Source organism: Pinus tabuliformis, chromosome 7 (assembly GCF_031772625.1).
Source record: "Pinus tabuliformis cultivar Carrire ecotype Pingquan chromosome 7, CPIR1, whole genome shotgun sequence".
NCBI lineage: Eukaryota > Viridiplantae > Streptophyta > Pinopsida > Pinales > Pinaceae > Pinus > Pinus tabuliformis.
This window is the reverse complement of record NC_142293.1, coordinates 408,502,836-408,523,059: the sequence shown is the minus strand read 5'-3', so window position 1 is coordinate 408,523,059 and position 20,224 is coordinate 408,502,836. Positions and strand designations below refer to the sequence as shown.

Genomic DNA, 20,224 nt, shown 5'->3' with positions numbered 1-20,224 from the left:
TGGGAAGTTTAACCAAACTAATACTAACCCTTTGGACCACATTAGAAGATCTCATAGAGTATTTCGTTTTTTGGAGCATTCATTTATATCTACAAAGTCAAACCATTCTTCCATATTTGAAACAAAAATCTAAACAAAACTGGTAAGAAAATGCAATTAACATTGATGGAGCATTCATTTATATCGACAAAGTCAACCATTGTTCTATATTTGAAACAAAAATCTAAACAAAACTGCTAAGAAAATGCAACTAAAAAACATTAAATTCCTCACCTGGCTTATTCAATTTGATTATTTATTTTATTGAACTCCCCTAATTCTTTTCATAAACAATCCACCACAGTACATATCGTTGCTTCTTCTCTCTAGAATTTCACCACACAAGCCATCCATGGGTAGAGATTTGGGATCCATAATGACTTTTTGGTGCCCTCAACATCATTCTCTTTACATGGAATCTCATAATTCCCTCTGCAAGTCATTACAGGTGAACACTAACGAGTTTAACACTTTCTCAATTGTATTCTGGCATTTTTTTTATCACTAATTTCCTATAATTTTATTAATTGTGTTGTGAGGCATAAAATTAATAACATTTTATGCCTCACAAAACAATTAATAAAATTATAGGAAATTAGTGATAAAAAAAATTCCAGAATACAATTGAGAAAGTGTTAAACTTGTTAGTGTTCACCTGTAATGACTTGCAGAGGGAATTATGAGATTCCATGTAAAGAGAATGATGTTTAGGGAACCAAAAAGTCATTATGGATCCCAAATCTCTACCCATGAATGGCTTGTAGGGTGAAATGCTAGAGAGAAGAAGCAACGATATGTACTGTGTTAGATTGTTTATGAAGAGAATTAGGGGATTTGAATAAAATAAATAATCAAATTGAATAAGCTAGGTGAGGAATTTAATGTTTTTTAGCTGCATTTTCTTAGCAGTTTTGTTTAGATTTTTGTTTCAAATATATAAGAATGGTTGACTTTGTAGATATAAATGAATGCTCCATCAATGTTAATTGTGTTTCCTTACCAGTTTTGTTTAGATTTTTGTTTCAAATATAGAAGAATGGTTTGACTTTGTAGATATAAATGAATGCTCGAAAAAAAGAAATACTCTATGAGATCTTCTAACGTGGTCGAAAGGGTTAGTATTAGTTTGGTTAAACTTCTCACCACCATCACATAAATACATGACTTTTGATTTGTATTAGTTTGGCCATGGTTGAGGACCAATTTCTACATAGCCAAAAAAACAAATGATAAACGTGGATCGAGGGTTTGCATACTCACATTCATAAGAAAATGTCCTCGTCATGTTGTTTGTACAAGTGTCATTCAAGGTTGTTCATTGAAGGAACCATGAACAGTCTTCCATGACCATCACGTTAGGAACCAAGTAACTCAAGATTTGAAAAGCCGCCATATTCCCGATTGAGCTGTCACGAGGCACCAAGTAACTTAGTTTGTTTTTATCCTCTTTTTTCTAGTAGAGTGTTATCACCAACCAAAGAACTTATTGTTATTGCTAAAACAACCTTCCTTAATTTTTTTTAATGCCTCGTTCTTAGAGGGGTTTGAGAGGCTCACTCTTAGAAAACAATATGAAGATCATTTTGCTATGTCTATGTAACACCCCCTCCCACATTTTCCCAAGTTCACTGGTCTACCACTGTAAACATGTGAAGAAGAGTTACTATGATATGATCCAACCTCGTTGATACAATTAAGAAAGTGGGCTCAATAAACAGAACTTAAAAATCACAACCACACGTCCTACAAAGTTTACACAACACTCAAAGGCAGTATCACCACTCCCATTGCCCAAACCCTGAGTTAACTTGCTTTCTCACCCACCTAGACTCCGAATCACGTGCTTGACAAGGTTTCCAAGTGACTGTAGGCCTATACTGGCATGCATGAGCCTACATGGAAGCGACTGTGGTCTCAGAACATCAGTTCTATGCCTGCGACCCCATATTTTGTGCCATTTTTCGGGGATAGAACCTAGACCTTTGCTCAAAACTTTATAGAACTTTCAAGAATGATAAAAGACACAATGACAAAGCTTTTAGCTCAAAACTTGAACAAGGAATTGGCCTAACCAAGCCTAACCATGACAGATATTTCATCAAACACATTATGAACATGTAATCTATAGGTTATAAATACATATCTGAACATAAGGATCGCATACTTATATGAGAACCATAAAGAAGGTCTCATGCCCTCTCATAGTAGCTACAATAAGACCTATAAGGTCATGCATTCACTAACCATTCATATATCAATCAAACATGTTAAGATCCATAACTAGGATCTGTCATGAAACCATGCTTATAACTAACAAATTAACAATGATAGAACAACCATTAAAATAACATAATAAGAAACACATTTTCTCATAAAACTCAAGAGGAAAGATTCTTATTATTCATATGCAAAAGCCGACCAAGTTAGGGACTTCCACATACCAATCGACCATAGATTGGGTTGAACAAAATATTTCTTTCAACCGATCACCACCATGCCATATTCCAAGCATGAATGTAGGAATCACAAAAAAATAGCCAGGGATTCCTCAAGATTTACTGTTTATCCTGCCATTACCAGTTAAGGGATTCTTATGCCTGAAACCCTCATCTATACAACCTAACTTCACCACAATCTCATCATTACCAGCCAAGGGATTCCTAGGCCAAACAATAAAGATACAATACCAAGATTTACCACAATCTCACGATATATCGGTCAAGGTATGACTAGGTCCTAAAAAACTATGGATCCCTCAGGATCTCTCCACGTAAACCATGAGAAATTTTCCTGTCTCCACCCTTAGGCCTTACCATGTATCCTTCCATTATTGGTTAATGGATTCCTATGCCTTTGGGAATTTTTCCTGAGACCACCCCACTTAGTTTCAAAACCATTCGATAATCCAGTTTAACCATGTGATAAAACACCATCACACCATGGTTACCTGAAAACAGCAAGGCAAGGATGAAACCATTGTTACACTTAGAAATGCTCGTGCCAATGACAACAAGAGAACCAAATACATACATGTGTGTACCATGCATCCATAGAACAACCAGGAAATCACACATGCAAACTATTACCTCCAAGTATTCTTGTTGAACTTTCTTAATACAACCTCTTCCTTGCTTGATCCTTGCTTTATTTTCCTTTATGTCTCTTCCTTTGTTTTCCATTCTCAAATGATAGAGTGCTCCAAGAATCTCTAAGTGTGAAAGAGTATGAGAGAGAGAGAAGAGAGAGAGAGAGTTGCAAAACTGATATGACAAAAGTTGTGAGCTGATCCTCACAAGCACTTTTATCATTAAGGCCTCTAATTTCTTCATTTTCCTCCTCACATGCAACCTGTGACCTTTCACCTTCCTTTTCTCCTAATTCCCTTTATTTTCATAAATAAATGCCAAATAAATGTTATTTGCCTTTTGCAATGCCTTTGCGAGTGCCTTTGCCAATTTCCTTAGCCATAATAAACCAAATGAACACCCACTAGGATGTTTTTCCCAACATTCAGCTTGGAATAAGTCTCCCATGACATTTGTCTTATTTTTCCTTTATTAACTTTATTACATGGATTTTTAACCATGGTTAGTCTATGTAGTGTCTTTGGGCTCTAGTTAGCCCTCTTAACTTGAGATATTGGAGCAAGACTTGTGAGCCTAATACAACTTTCTTGGCTAGTCAAAGATGCACGTAGAAACCTTTTAGTTTCTAGGTTACTAAGAAAACCCTTTGAAAAACGTTTTTTCTTAGTTTTCTTGCAAATTAGAGTTTTTTTCCCCTATGTAGTGCTTCCTTGAGCCTTTAATTGGTGCTATAATTCCCTCTCGACCTTTATCTCAATGCTACACCCTCAAACTTTAGCCCAAGGCTTAGGTTTTTGGCCTACCCACTCAATGTAGTCCCCTCCTAGACCTCAATTTTGCATTACGGTACCCTCTTCAATATCAAGTCAATGCTACAAACTCATTATTTCCCTTGTTTTGTGTCTCCCTTTAGTTTATGGCTTTTCCATGTCTCCATAATGTCCTAATGAGATTTTGTGCAATGTTACAGCTCCATGGAGGCTTCATTGGGGGAGAAATACCATACCACATGATATCTATTGAGGAAAAATGACATAATATATTGAGCATATAATATGGGTAAAGGATTTTTATACTGTTAGGTATAAAAAATGGAGCTCAAAGTTAATGAAAAAATATAAAGGGGTATAATAAATGTTAATGACAAAATGTATACCTACAATATCTAGTGAAAGTAGGTTTTTTTAAACTGGGAAGGTGTATTGGGTTTGTATTAGTAGGGTGTTAAATAATGTTATATTTAGAGATATTTTCCAATATGTAGTCAAATCAAGGGTATTGTTTAGTATTCCATGAATGCACATGATGTGTTAGAGGTTCAATGAGTGAAGCCCTCATTTACAACTCCTTTTGGAATTCTGAGTTGATTTTCTCTCTCCATATTGTTACACATCATTTTTTCACCATTATGCAAATGACTGCAAATCCAGATCTCTCAATTTTTGATGAACTATTGCAAGAAATCCTCTACAATCTTAGAAGGAAAACCATTCTCAAGACAACAAGAATCCTAGATTACATTTCTAAAAAAAACTATTTTCAAGCATCGTCACACTTTTCCTAGAATCTATCTACGCAAACACAATTTTAATGATTGTGGCCTATGGAATTTGTCGCTACATTTTCCATTAAAAAGTGTGACAACCTTTTAATGTAGGTAAAAATAAAAATCAATTTCTAGAAGATTTGTTGGGGAATATTATAAGAACAAGAAGGACTCAAACCCTTACCTATTTGAGCTGCATCCCATGGTTCATGAATTTATTCCCTCTGATTATGGGACCATAATCCCCATCTTTGTGGATCTGATCCTTAGAAAGAGAATCTCTAACCCTCTCCTCTTGTATTATAAATTCACTACAGACCAAAGGGGAAGGAGTTGAATTTGATGTAAAATTATGTTGTCAATTTGAGGCTGGAAACTTGTCATTTAAGGGAGGATTTGAGACTATTAGAAGGAGATTTTTCAACATCAAGGATGTGTTTTATCTCTCCCTCTCGTTCAATTACAGTACAAAAGTTTATTTATTTCTCACTGTATTGTCCATTGGCTCTGATATATTGTATGCTTACTTTCCTTGTCCATTGGTTATGTTATGAGGTACTAGTCTCCTTGATCACTAGCATAGGTTGTATTGAATCATTTATATATCATATTCCTTTGCTCCTTTGTTTTTTAATGTGTTTGCAAGTGTAGATTCTAAGCATTGAAAGGTTGCATCAAACCTTAGTTAGGATCTTCAATGGGCATTTCAATTCAAAGGTATGGATTTTTTACTCCATTACTCATATTTATGATTCAATAAATATGAACATAGAGAAAGATTTATTGTTTTATTTGCTTGTTACTAGATTCAATCATTGATTCTAGGGAGATCATGTGTTGTCCACAAGACGAGATTTGTCTACATAACGGATATCTCCATAGTGCATGATCGATCTTCTGGCCAACGCATGCATTAAAATCCTAGAGACCCTCAATGTAGTGCTACCTCTTTAAGTTGTATCTCTGTAACCCTTTTTTGAGATTCATTTCTTAGCATAGTGTCTTGCTAAGCACTAAAGGAGTGTTATAACATCCAATTAATCCCCAAGCCAATGCTATAATGCATGAATAAGATTTAAACCTAAGAAATATAAAATTTTAAAATCTTTATCTCGCATTTAAAGTTATTTTTGATACTTTATTACTTTGAGTTAAGAACAAACAAAAAGAATAAAGGTTAAGTGTAACAAGGAAATTACTCAACTTAATACATGCAAAACCTAGTAAAATAATTTAAAATAATCTAATAGATCACTATCTTCCTTGAACACCATCTTAGATCAATTCTGTACATGTCAAATAACTTGGATTAAAGGAGTCGCTTACCCTAGTTTTCCAAGTCAAATTTAGTTATAGTTAGCTTAGTGCCAAGTAAGTGTTTTTTAATGTTTATTCTCTTCTTTTGAGTTGTTTATAGTCTTTTCCCATAATTATTTAGCCATCAATTATTTTTCAGTGGATGAAATATTATCTTATGCTTAGTTTTTACCTAGTGAATAACTTGTAAATATTTTTGTTGCTCTTGGAGGTTGTTATGTGTTGTTTTTTCTTGGACCTTCATCCTTACTAACCTAGTGCCCTCATGTGCCATTTGATGCAGCTCATACCTACAAGAAAAAACCCTTTTCCTAGATAGGAAATTGTTTAAAGGTGATTTAAGATCTATTTCATTGGTTACCCCTTCTTGGTATTTTCTCTCATTCTTTGCCCAAGTCAACTCATGGTTGTGCTCTAGCTCTCTAACAACTTCTTTTCAGATAAAATAACACTTTTTATATTGCCAAAAACCCAGAAAATGGTTTCTCTAGCCTTGGAATCCTCAACTATAGATTTTCCTCATGATACTTAGAAATTTTCTATAAATCACCTAGAGTTTCTTTTTGTGGAGCCATTTTCATGTTTCCAACCCATTTATTAGCTATAATTTTTAACTAGTTTTTTATTCTCTGGTTTGGATACATGAGTAAATATATTTTTCCCAAAAACCATAGGTGGCACCCTACACTCTAAGTGATATCTTCCATGAGGGAAGAGATCAAACATCATGGTAAAGGTAGTGACCCTGAAAATCTACTTTTTCATCACCATTAAAAGTGATTTCTTGCTAAAAGTCAACTAATTATGAAACCCAGAAACCTTAGTCACTTGGATTTTATTTCTAAGATAATATTTATAATGGGTGTTTTTTTTTGTTTTTTGGGCTTTGTAGGAGAACCATGTTTCCTTCTAGGATACAGACTAGCAAGATAAAAATGGTTGAATCCTCTAGTGATGAGGAACCCAATAACTCTTTTGGTTGTGACTTCTAGGATATTGCTTATTATATTAACATGTATAGCTCATACATGGTCATAGGTCTACAACTTGTTTCAAATATCGATTCCTCATCTAAATGATTAATAATTTAAGGTATACAAAGTTACCAAGAGGTCTTCACTATCTAAGGTGGGTGAAAAAGTGGTTTTATTTCCATATTGAAGTGATGAAGAGGTTGATTCAACATGCTGAACTTGATGAAGTCATGATCTGAGATAACCATGGAAAACCCATTAATTCCTTCCTTGATTTGAACATTGAGATGTATTAATAGTTGCCAAGTGTGGGAGTATGCTTGGACAAAGACTAGCTAACCCACTTCAAGATTCTACCGAAGGAACTCCTTAAGAAATTGTGGACTAGCAAAGGGACATTCAAAATGAAGGTGAGAAATTGGTATCATATAAATTTTCTTAAGAATTCCTTTCACCTAGTATTTTTTATTCTATGTAGGCCATATCGTAGACCAAATACAAAAATCCTCCCCAAGGTTTGGGTCCCACTCATGTACACTATTGCATTCGGGGGGGGATATTTAAATGTGTAGATATCTTAGGAGGTCCTCTCAAGGATAATCTTGTGTAGGATCAAATATATATTAAGCAAGGCCAACAACCTTAGTTCTTCATGGTTTCATATCTTATAGAGATGATATGTATCAAGATGGATTTATCTCTCATGAAATGGAAGTGGACCATTCATAAATAACTAATTCACTTTTATTGTAAACTCATCTAGGAGGGCCACTATGTATCAACATATGGATAGATATGCCATGATTTCCTTATGCCTTTACATAAGGTGTTGTTTGATGAAACTGCCCCTTGCATGTTAGAGAGATCTAAACAACTAGTACCCTTGGTGGGTAGCTGGTTTGTGGATTAGGAGGTTAATTGCATAAAAGTTGATGGAGCAACGAAACTTGATCCCCATATATTATTGAACTTCATATTTGACAAGGTAATATCTATAGGAAATAACCTACAAAGTCTACACAAGTGTATGTGGATATCTCCCATGGTGAAAGAAGCATCCCTGGCCTAACATTCCTCTCTACTTGGGAACTTATGATATAAAGGATATCAAGAGAGCTAAGGAATATGTTGATGTTGTAACACTTACCAATTTTAGGCATATGGCATTTAAAAAATGTGACTTTGGATACACAATGAAGATCCATCGTTGGTATTACAAATTCAAGTGGGAATATTAGTTAGATACCTAGGTAGAGGAAGAGTAGAAAAGTAATGCATTATAGTTTGTAGCAGTTATTTCAAGGATCGGTTACACTCCTTCTAATATGAAATTTGTAAACATTCATGAGCACAGAAAAACATTAGCTTAGTAACAAGAAACTCAAGAGTATGTCATCTAGAGGGAATGAGAAGATAAGCTAAGCTAAGAACAGGAAGCAACCCAGATAGCAAAGGAGGCTACCCGAGTAGCTTGAGAGATGGTAATCAAAGAAAATAAAGAGGAATAAGTTAAAAGAGACACTACAACAAAATACACAATTTGTGCCAGATTTAGCACTAGATTTTAGTGCATTTTTCCTCAATTGGGATGAATAGCCAGGCACTAAATCTGGCTCTATTGTACAATTTTGAAAGCGTTCTTTTTTGTGCAAAATTTTGCATCTTTCTTTATGACAAATTTTGCATCCTATTTTGCATCATATTTTGCACCAAGATTTGCATTTGGTTTTACAACAAGTTTTGCTTCTAGTTTTGTGCCATTTTTGCATCATATTTGCTTCCTATTTTGTGCCATTCTTTTCTTCTAGTTTTGTGTCGTAATTTGCGTTGCGTTTGACACCATATTTTGCATCCAATTTAGTGCCTTTTTTTGCATCCAGTTTCTGCCAATTTTTGTGTCTAGTCTTATGCCAGTTTTTGCTTCTAATTTTGCACCTATTTTTACATATATGTTTGTGTTATTTTTTGTGCCTTTTTGCACCATTTTTTGCATCCACTTTTGCGTTTGATTTTTCTTCCTTTTCTGTATCCTATTTTGCGCCATATTTTGCATCATTTGCTGCATCCAATTTAACATCATTTTTAACACCATTTCTTGCATCCAATTTTTCATTTTTTTTAGCATCCTGCTTATTTTCACCCTTTTTTAGTCCCATTTTTCAACTTGTTTTGTGTATTTTCTTACATCCTTTTTTGCGCCCAATTTTGTATCCTAATTTTACACCATTCGTTGCATCCTCATTTTGGTGTCCATTTTTGTGTCCTTGTTTACACCCAATTTGGTATCCTTTTGTATGCCCTATTTTGTTCCCTTCTTTGTGTCTAGTGTTGCACCTTTTTTCAATTCTACTTTAAACCCTTTTTATATCATTGTATGCATCTTGTTTTGACGGCTAGTTTAACATCCAATTATACTCCCAATTTTTCATCCATGGTTACATCCACTTTTGATTTCTTGTTTAGAGTTATACTTTTGTTTCCATTTATGACCACCTTTATGGGTTAATTTTACTAATTTCAATTACATAGTGAAATATATTATAGTTTCTAAATATCATTTAAGAAGATATCACAATTCGAATTGATAACTTAATGTTTGTAAACAAATTTAAGGGTAATGGACAACATTCATAAAAAAAATAACATTATCATCATATATAACAATTCTCCATCAAAAAATCATTAACAATTTTCAATATACATATATGACTACTAAATCAACACCTATTGAAGATATCATTATTCATATGTAAATTCACAACATTACATCAAAAAATAATAATATTATCATCCATAATGATTCTCCATCAAAAAACATTGACAATTTTCAACACATATATAAAGTAACAAGATAATGCTAATAATATCGTCATCATCTTTAATCAAGTCAACTAAGATTCAAATGTTTAATTATCAGATCAAAATCTTTCGTCGATATCATTATTCTAAGGTAAATTCACAACATCCATCCAAAGATAGTAATACCATCATCCATAATTATTTTCCATCAAAATAATGTTGATAATTTTCAGTATATATACATAAAATAACAAGATAATAATGATATAATCATCATAATATTTAATGAAATCAACTGAAAGTCGATGTATGATTACAAAATAAAAATGTTTCATTAATATCATCATTTTAAGGTAAATTCACAACATCCATAAAAAAATAGGAATCTCATCATACACAATAATTCTTCATAGAAAAATGTAAACAATTTTAAACATATTCATAAGGTATTAAGATAGTACTGATAGTATAATCATCATTCTTCATATCAACTAAAATTCAAATGTATGATTACCATATTAAGACATCCCAACTTAATATAAAAAATAACGCATGGCTAGGTAGCACCATGAAAATCATAGTCAAGATCATCCTAATGATAATTTCCATGATCATCATCCTAACAATCCTAATAATCTCATCCACATCATCATCACCAATGCCATTTCCATCCTCGTCATCATCGTATTTGATATCTGATGTAAGCTCAACATAGACTGTATCATCATATTTGTGGTCATTACCTGTAGCGCTCTAGAAAAAATATCAATATTACATGTCAGTACTAATTCCATAGCACAATGCATTTTTTTGTTACATTTCTAACCATAAAATGAGGTAGGACATAATAGCATTTAATATTATTAAAAAATAAAATGAAAATATGGTTTAAGATATATTGGAGATCCAACTAAGATTACACCTGTAATTCACGTTAAGTAGTATAAGCATTTTTTAATGCATATGAAGTAGGTACCCATTTGTTCTTCATATTCTATTGTGAATGTTTCTTATGATTTCCATGCACGATTGGTAAATTAAGAGTTACTGGAAGCTTTAGATGAAATTACAATTGTAATTTGGATTAGAAATAGAAGAATTTTCAACAAAAAAGTAATGTCACATGAAAACGGAAATTGTTTTTATTGAAAGATAAGTCACATACAATATGAATGTCAATGAAATATTGAGTTGTTTTAATGCATGCACTTTTCTCTATGATATAATGGATCCTAATGCTCATTCAAGAACAAATGCTCACAAATAATTACTTCATTTTATCCACTATCACACTAAATCCATTATACCTAGTGACAACAATGATTCCATTCAAATTGTTTTGAACTCCCTAAATTATAATGTAAAAGAGAAATTAAATATTGATTTCAATTTAGCTTAAATCCAATTGATTTTGAACTTCCTAAACCATAATTTTTTTTAAAATAGTTTGATATAATTATGAGTTTAACAGTAAATATAATGTATATAGTGTTGTAAGCAAGGAGCTTTCAACCATACTAGGCTTAGGTGGAGTGAAAGGTAAGGTAAAGTGGGCATTCTATAAAACTTTCTTTGGAAGGAAAAATATCCCTTGTCTGTTAGTGGTGGTTAGGATTTAAAAACATGGAAACAGAGTTTGAAAGGTGCCAACCATAATTAAAAATTCTCAAGTTCATTACCTCTAGATATTGGGTTCATATTATATCTTAGATTATGGTGGTCTAGCTGAAAATTGGGTAAGATGGAATTTTTAGAACTGTAATATGAACAAGAATGTTAAAAAAAAATATTTTTTGAGATATTGGGTTTGCTAGCACCAGATTCTTTTTATTAAAAACGTTTTTATTTTAGATAAAAAATAAATTTCAGCAATCTAGAAAAATTATTTCTAGAGTTACCAGGTCTATGAGCACTAGAAGAATTTAGTAAAAACCTTTTTATTTCATTTAAAAAGTAAATTTAATTTCTATAGTTCCAACTCATGACTCCAAGTTCCAACACCAAACTCTAGTTCCAACTTACAACCCCAAGTTCCAACACCAAACCCCAAGATATGATATAGATCTATGAAGTAATAGTGTGCAGCTAGGAATATAAATATGGCTATAACAAATAATGGAAAGGATAGACAATGAAACCTATAGCTTATTTTTTATATTTCTAGCCCTGTGGGCATAGCCCAAAGTGTTGAGAGTTTCTTCAAGATAGTGGAAAGATGGTGAAACAGTTTCTATTATGCAAGTCTTTGTCATCCCATACAACGAATCATGTAACAGTATCGTAAGCTTACTATCCCTACACGCGTTTTCAAATTTGGATACAAAATTACAGTTTAATTTCATTCTAATTTCATTTTCAATTACACTATGGGTCAAACTACTTAAATTCCACATTAAAACTAATTCAAATATACTTGTAGGGAACATGTCCAAGATGCTCCATAAGAGTAGTAATAACAAGACATAATGTTAGTATGCTTTTGTTGATCTCCCCTACCTCCCTTGCACGACCCTGCAAAATTCATTAAATAAATTACAATTAATTTTTTGTCTTTAGTCCCTCCAAGGATATATGCAGTGTGCACTAAATATCTCACACACAATCTAGTTAAGTTCTCAATATTCAATTTTAGTTTTTCATGTTGTGCGGGTAGCAATATTTGAGCAGCAGATTCCAACCTTGCAAACCATAATCTATTAGATTCCATTCCAATTTATATCCTAAGTAAAAAATTAATCTTGAAACTTACCATCTACTAAAAGATGGATAGTTTGAATGAACTCACCTCCCTGGCCCCTAACAAAGATATGTTTTCTGAATGAACAAGATCAACCAAATTAAGCTTTCGACATTTAATCAACTATTCTCTTTTGAGTGTTGCTTCTTTGATATGAATTGTGAAAGAAAATAATGGATGGGAGTGATTGTAAAGAGAAAAAAAAATTAGAACTAGAAGATAGAACTAATCCCATATTTGATGAGAAGAAACAACGTGGAGAGGATTTACTTTACCTATATTTCTTGTTGAGAAGTGTTTTTGTTGTTCATCGCTTAGCAAAGCCTCTTTCCAGTAAAGTAAATATTTCATTCTCCCTCGTAACTATTTCTTCCTCAAGGCCTCATACAATTACCCCATATTTTGCATCCTCCATCAATGTTAAGTGATTTCATTTTTTATCATCTAACATAAACTTAGATATCTCATCAGGTGCAAGCAAGTTAGTGATTTATTCATTGTACAACTCCAAGAAGGTGAGATCGTATTCAACATTTTGGCTTTCTAAGGTGTCAAATATTTGCTTAACAACCCTTTGAATCACACTAGCATTGGATAGAAGCTCCCCATTCGATGCACTCTGCAGATGCAATGGGTACAATGCTTATACCTCCATCATCAAGTTTCAACCTAAGGGTAATATATTGCTAGATCTGAAGAGACCAATATTTGATAATTAATGGCAAAAAATAAATTAAGTGTAATTCAATAGGTTCCCCTTGAAGATGTTGTGCTAGAAAACCAGATAGAATTATTCAGCCGTGATTTTAAATAAGTCTTTGCACTAAAAAGTATAAATTGGAAAATAGCAATGCAGAAATTTATCAAAAAATTGAATGTAGCCTGAGGAATCATTAAAAAATGATCTTCACAGAAAAACATCAAAACTTACTATTGACATTTTCCCTTCACCTTCCATGGTGTAAGTTTTTTCCTGTGCTAGTTTGGCCATAAGGGAAATATTGTGCAATTGAAACCTTATAATACTTCATTTACTATTGAAATGACAAGTTGATCATAGATATCCTTTTGTTGTGCAAATGGACGAAATACCTACATTTTATGAGATTTTCATGTAGTTAAATATGCAGAGATAGAGATATAGTAATATTTACATTACTGAATGGCAAGATTTATATTACATCCAAAAACTTCAAAAAAATATGGGATGAATATGCTACAAGATGAATTTCAGAAACATATTCACTTTGTTCAGTGGTTACTTATTAAAGATATATGAAGATATTAATTGGAAATAAAAGTAGCAATTTTCCACTTTTAGTATGAAAGTAGGTCAAGGACATAAACTACATATAAAACAAATTCATTCTTATAGAAAGAAAGTAATACATGTGGGTAAAGAAAATTAACATGCAATATTAAAAATAAGAATATTATGTGTATTTAATCAAATGCAATACATAAAATCTATACACACATGGATTACAAAACATTTTTTCATTGAAATGTTCAACACATGTTAACAATAACTCCTTAGGATCAACAAAAAAATGGAAGTACTATAAAACGGTAAATCTAACTCTTATTAGTAATTAAACCATATCAAACTAAAAATTATAACAAGTACAACATATCTGAAATTCAAATCATGTCAATGTTTTATTCCTATGAATAGAAGAAATACTAGAAGCTTTGAATCCTAATCTAATCATTCACTTCTCTCCCCTGAACTAAATGATTAATAATAGAGACCATGCCTCTCTTTAAAGAGTAAGTTAGGGTTGTACACTAAAAATAACCTAACCATAAGAACCTAGGTTAGAATTCCCAGTTTGGATGCCTACATGCATGAGCTTCACTTCTAGAGAAATGTGCCTAGACTGGGGTAGCCTACACATGCACCTCACCTTCGCCCTCTCCTTGCGATCAACAACCTACCTCTATAAAACCTATTTAAAGTTATTTTCCTCAAATTGGAAAAGTAAATCATAAATAGAAAAACGACTTAGAAAGAGAACTTAACTAAAATAGAAAATTCAACTAAACTAGAATTTTCTAAATCTAGAAAAAAATGAATTGATGGTGGCAAAACTGGAAATAAATTAAGACTAAAGCATGTATGCGCCCTCTACTCCCCTACTTAATTATGCCTCCCTCACACTTTGTTGCACACATGATCCCAAATATAATATTGTACGGATATGTTGATGTATTAACTTATTGTTATGCAAGCTAAAGTCTTGGACACATTCACAAGTGCATGTTGAACTAACAGGTGTGCCTAGGAAAAAAATTCTAACACTCCCTCTTACCGGAAAAAATATTATCTTCCAAACGCAAGATTCTCTTATTGCATCGAAAACCTCCCCCCCCCCCATTTGGGCTTGATCAAATTGTTGAATTCCTACAAAACTAAAGAATCATGAAGCTATATCATTGTTTCCTTCTATACTCTAAAATTTATTTCGAATCTTCAAGGTGAAAACCTTTGATAGAAGAAATACTACATCAACAACTTGCCAACATCATTTGGGCTTCATGTCAACTTCACCCATCAAATTATTCCCACACCACAACAAGAATTGTTCTATATTTCCTACAATTATGAACTCATATGTATACATGGCCAAAATAAGTTTATTAGATCTATTAAATAAATAAGCACCATCTACACTAAATTTATAAAATTCCAGCATGAATACAAACACATTGATACGAAAATCCAAGACTAGTGATTCATGCATCAAACCATCCAAGGCAACTCCCACTTCCTCATAGAATCCTTACACCATTGGAGCAAGAGTATCATCAAGGTAAACTCCCTATCCCTGAGAGAATCCTTTATTAACAACCTTATCTTTGAATTTTTCCATAATCCAATCAACTACAATCAAGGAATCAATCATTGATTCCACAAATAATTTTGCAATTGTCTCCTCAAGGCTAAAGGAATTCTCCTCCATTGCGGTATCATACCATATTTGTTTAACCAGATCTATGAATAGGCCATAAAGGCCACTTTTTTACTTTTGTGGATGTTGTCTTCAATGGTAAATTCATGACCATCAAAATCAACCAAATACTGTAAGTCCATCATGCAAGAAATTGAAAGAAATCTCTTCATTAAATGAAGAACACACAAGATAGAAATTAACTCAAACATCACTTTAAGGCATCTAGAAATACGTGGAGGCTAATCCCTTAACAAGATATGTGGAATATTACACATGCATTCCTCCCACAAGCCATATGTATTAAACTTTCATTGCACACATTCCACCCAACAACAAAAATTATGTTTCATGGAAAGACATGACAACATAGAGAAGTTAGTATCAAGCTTGGCAGTCAACTCATTTACACTTTAAGAATATGCACTTACTACTAGGTCACATGATGCAGAACATGGAAATATAAGTGTCCAACATGAGACACAATGACCTCAAATACAACATACAAAGAATATATGTATGACTATGTGGAATTCACTATTTTTTGAATCCACATACAAAAATGAAATATAGACAAAGATTAAATTTCTTTTAGAATTTAGAAACTAAAACATTTACTATTATACATGACAATGATATAGATTCAATCATACAACTTTTTATCTTGGGTCCATTCTCTTGGTAAACGATGTTTTTCCTATCATTTGATGTTGTTGGAGCCCCACTTCCAGCAGATGGAGCACTAGCAGACCCTAAAGAAAATGAATGAAAGGGGACAACATTGTTTGGGGAATTCCTCCCTTTCCTTTGACCTTTCCTAGTTTCCCTTGATGATTCAGTCATGATTTTTGTGAAATGAGGAAGATAATGGATTGTTGTAGTAAAAACTTGGATATTGGTGGACAAATCCACTTTCTCAACACTTGAACTACACTAACAATAACCCTAAGTTGCACTCCAAAACGTAATGACCGCACATTGTCACATAATATCACAACATCATCCTCCATGAATTCAACTGGCCTTCTGCCTGTAACAAGTTCTAACAACAACACCCCAAATCCATAGACATCACATCTTTCATTTATCTTAAGACTTTGACAATAAAATTTGGGTGTCATCTATCCTAATTCACTCTGTATTTTTTGATTTAGAATGTATCTATCAAGCATGGGAAACAACTTTGCAAGGCCATAATCTACAACTTTAGGGTTGCAATTCTCATCTAGCAAAATATTGTTGGATTTTATGTTATAGTGTATGACTGACTGTCTGCAAGCATGGTGAAGATGTGGAAGCCCCATTGCAATCACCAAAGCTATGTTAAACCGATTTGACCAACTTAATGAGGCATTTGTTTCAGATCGTTCATGAAGTTGACTATACAAAATTCAACTTTGAATGTAGTCATATATAAGAATTTGTAATTGTGGTGTCCAGTAGTAGCCTTGCAAATTCACTAGATTTGGATGCTTCATTTGGCACAAAATTTGTATCTCATCCTCAAATTCTTCTTGTGATTTAACCAAATTTGAAACCATCAGATTCTTTATAGCAACTACTTGCCCATCCCCTAGGACTGCTTTGTACATAGTGTCAAACCCTCCCCTTCCAAGCTCACAGTATTTGTTAATCAATGCATGAGCACTAGTCATCCAATCCTAAGATGCATGATTAGAGTTGGGTGTAAACATAACCAGTTTTCCTAGAGCCATATCAGTGGATGGGGACTGAGAAAAACTATCAAGCATAAGGTTCATCGATTTTGAATTGGATTGTGCTCTTATATTCAGGATAGTCACAACAATGACAGCAAATGAAATCGTAGTTGTTGCAGATATTGCAACTATTGTTGAAACACTTATGCAAATATTACAATTATGAAAATATTATTGTGATCGTAGCTACTACATATATTATACTTTCATTGTGTCTAGATTTAATCACTTCAATTCCTCCTCCAGTTGGACTCCCGCTTGTATTTTGATTTAGAAATATTGGCTTAGGCATAACTATGAGACAAGTAACATTCACTCTAGATCCACATAGGTCTACATTTCCTTCAAGAGAATTCTTGTCTAATGTGTTGAATATACAACCTATTGGTTTCCTCCCTTTAAGTTTGTTGTGGTAAATGTTTACTCATAATAGATGACCCAAGTTCCCAAATTTCTAGGGTAATTGTCCAGTAAGATTGTTCATTGTTCATTGTTGTGGCTAGGGAGCGTTACTTTGGCCTAAGTTGGAAAAAAATTCAGTAGGACCCAGGGGCAAGCTGTCTAAAGTGCTTGTTTCGTTCCTCTGGGTCCTGAGGCTAATGTTGGATGATTTTTATTATGATTCCATTAGTTCCACTTCCTTAAGGTCAAATAGGAGGTCAAATCCTATCATAGTAGCCTCTCGTATCATGTTTACCCCAGTTGGTATGGTTACTTTGGGTAGACTTTGGAGGGTGTGTTACAGATTGGTATCAAAGCATGGGTCATCTATCAAACTGGATGGGTGGTGTGAGTTGGTCATGCATGCGTGTCAGTTGCGTGTGTATCTCTTAAATTTTTGTTAGATGTGCTTGAAGCATTGCATCATCTTTATCATGATGGTAGTAAGGTGTCATGGGGAATTTGATGATTGATTTTGTGGAATGTATCGTTAGAAGTACAACACTGTTTACTTGATTATGTGTCACTTGATTTTATGCAACTTGACTACATTCTTGTATGCTAGGTTACAATTTTGAATATCTTGATTACATGTATCAGTATTGTAGTTTGATTACAGGAATTGATCGCTTATGCTTGACTAGAAGTGTTTATGTGTATGTGTAGTTGATTAGGCATTTCTTATGCATATTGACAATTTCATGTGGTAATGTGTACCATGGCATAATGGTTGTTGTCATGCATGTGTACCAGAAAAGGGCTAGAAAATTTATTATTCTTGAGATGAATCTCTCAAAGACTATTGAGCCCCAAATACCCACAATAACAACTCCTACAAAGGAATTGTGGGACAAGTCCAATGATCTTAGATATTTCAGTGACCAGATTGGCCCAGGAAGAGACCGAGACAGATGGTTTGGAGAGAAGTTCAATGTTGTCAAACTGGAACAAGAGCTCAGGCTAAAAGGAAGGGCACCTTGAAACGCATTGTGGGAAAGGGAAATGACTCTAAGTGTATCACATTGTTGAAAGGGCTAGGCAGGAATTTCACTAGAGAGCACATTATGATTCAAATTCATGATTATGTGGCTGGGAATCTGCACCATATTTTCACTGATATTAACGTCGCAAGAAAAATTGTTGTAGTTGAGAGAAAACATGTGAAAGGACTGAAGCCTAGTGATACCTCTTCCGAGCACCACTTCTATGAATTGTCCTGTTTTGGGGCTACATACAACACCTACCTACAAACAGGGGTTTCCATCATCCTTGTTACAAGAAGCAAGGGATGATTTTGGATTGTGGAAATCCGCCTTCAAAACTATGAGTCCCAGCACATAATCATTCACCTCAACCCCAAACTAGCTTAGAGAAACCACAAGAAAAAGTACAATTGCTAACACATTCAAATGAAGTAGGCCACCCATCAAAGTTGGCTACAACTACTATCACTCTACAACTCTCAACGAACTAAAAACTTGCATTACCTCAGGTACTTCTTTCCTTCCACATGCTACAGTTGCATTAAGCATAAGATTTCATTCTTTCAATTTTGGTGCTATTTTCATATTCATTTGCTTTAATTTGTTTTTTTAATTCAAATAACTTTATTTGATTGACTCATATTTTTGTATATCATCTAATTCAATATCAAAACTCCGTTTCGAGGCATTCTCAAAAACAACAAAGAGGATGGCCATTTTTAGAGTAGTTTCCTCTAAAAGATAAATTCAATTGGGTGAAGATGGTAATAGCATGAGTTTTTATTTATATGCACACATACACATCAATATATAATTGAATTAGCACGTAGAATGTTCTTTGAAGATTGGAAGTGTTGTGTGTGCATTTGTGTGTGTGAGAGAGAGAGTTATTCATGATTTAATGAATTTTCCAGGCTGCTAAAACTGGATATGAATTGAAATGATGTATGAACGACATCAATTTTAATTTTTACCATTGTCAACTTGAAGAGGATGTGAGTTATTTATCCTTCCCATTTAAAACTTGTATATGTTTTGAGTTTGTTTAATTATATACATATATCTGGAAACTGCCCAGATAAGTCAATTCTGAATGGCTACATCCTTCACAATGGGTTCTAATATGATGTGAAAAATGAGATTGTGACATGCTGGAGGGGATTCCTACTGCCGATCAACCAGACCATACTCTTCTTGACTCATTAATTATTAAATATTTCTCCCAAAAACATGTTGCTTCTTAAGCAGTGGTTAGTTCTTCATTGGCAATTTCTTGCTTCGCTGGTCATCCTTTTGAGGTTTCAACTGAGGCCAACTATTGTGAATTAGCAAGAGATCTATGTTGTTTGAAATTTTATGATATATTTGGGGTTACTAATGTACATCCTTTTGATAAACTTGTATGATCTCAGGTTCAAAAAACACAGAAAATGCAAAAGAGTTAAAACTTGTCACTTAAGGAACTTAGTAAAAACAATTAAAAAATTACTTGTGGTCAAGGTCATTTGTTTAAGATGTTTAAAAAGGTTATACACCATTCAAGTGTTTCTTAGCCTCACAGGAAGTAATTGATAAGGATTGGACCTCGGTCTCGGGGAATTATGAAGGTCATATTTGTTAAAAGCATTTTCTT

At 33.4% G+C, this 20,224-nt stretch overlaps 2 pseudogenes; both read right to left on the bottom strand.

The window, feature by feature from the left end:
- Window positions 1-16,288: 16,288 nt before the first annotated feature.
- On the bottom strand, window positions 16,289-17,651 carry LOC149247682 (putative LRR receptor-like serine/threonine-protein kinase IRK pseudogene; annotated as a pseudogene).
- A 52-nt stretch (window positions 17,652-17,703) lies between these two features.
- Window positions 17,704-19,140, bottom strand: LOC149247681 (leucine-rich repeat receptor-like protein kinase PXC2; annotated as a pseudogene).
- Window positions 19,141-20,224: the final 1,084 nt, after the last annotated feature.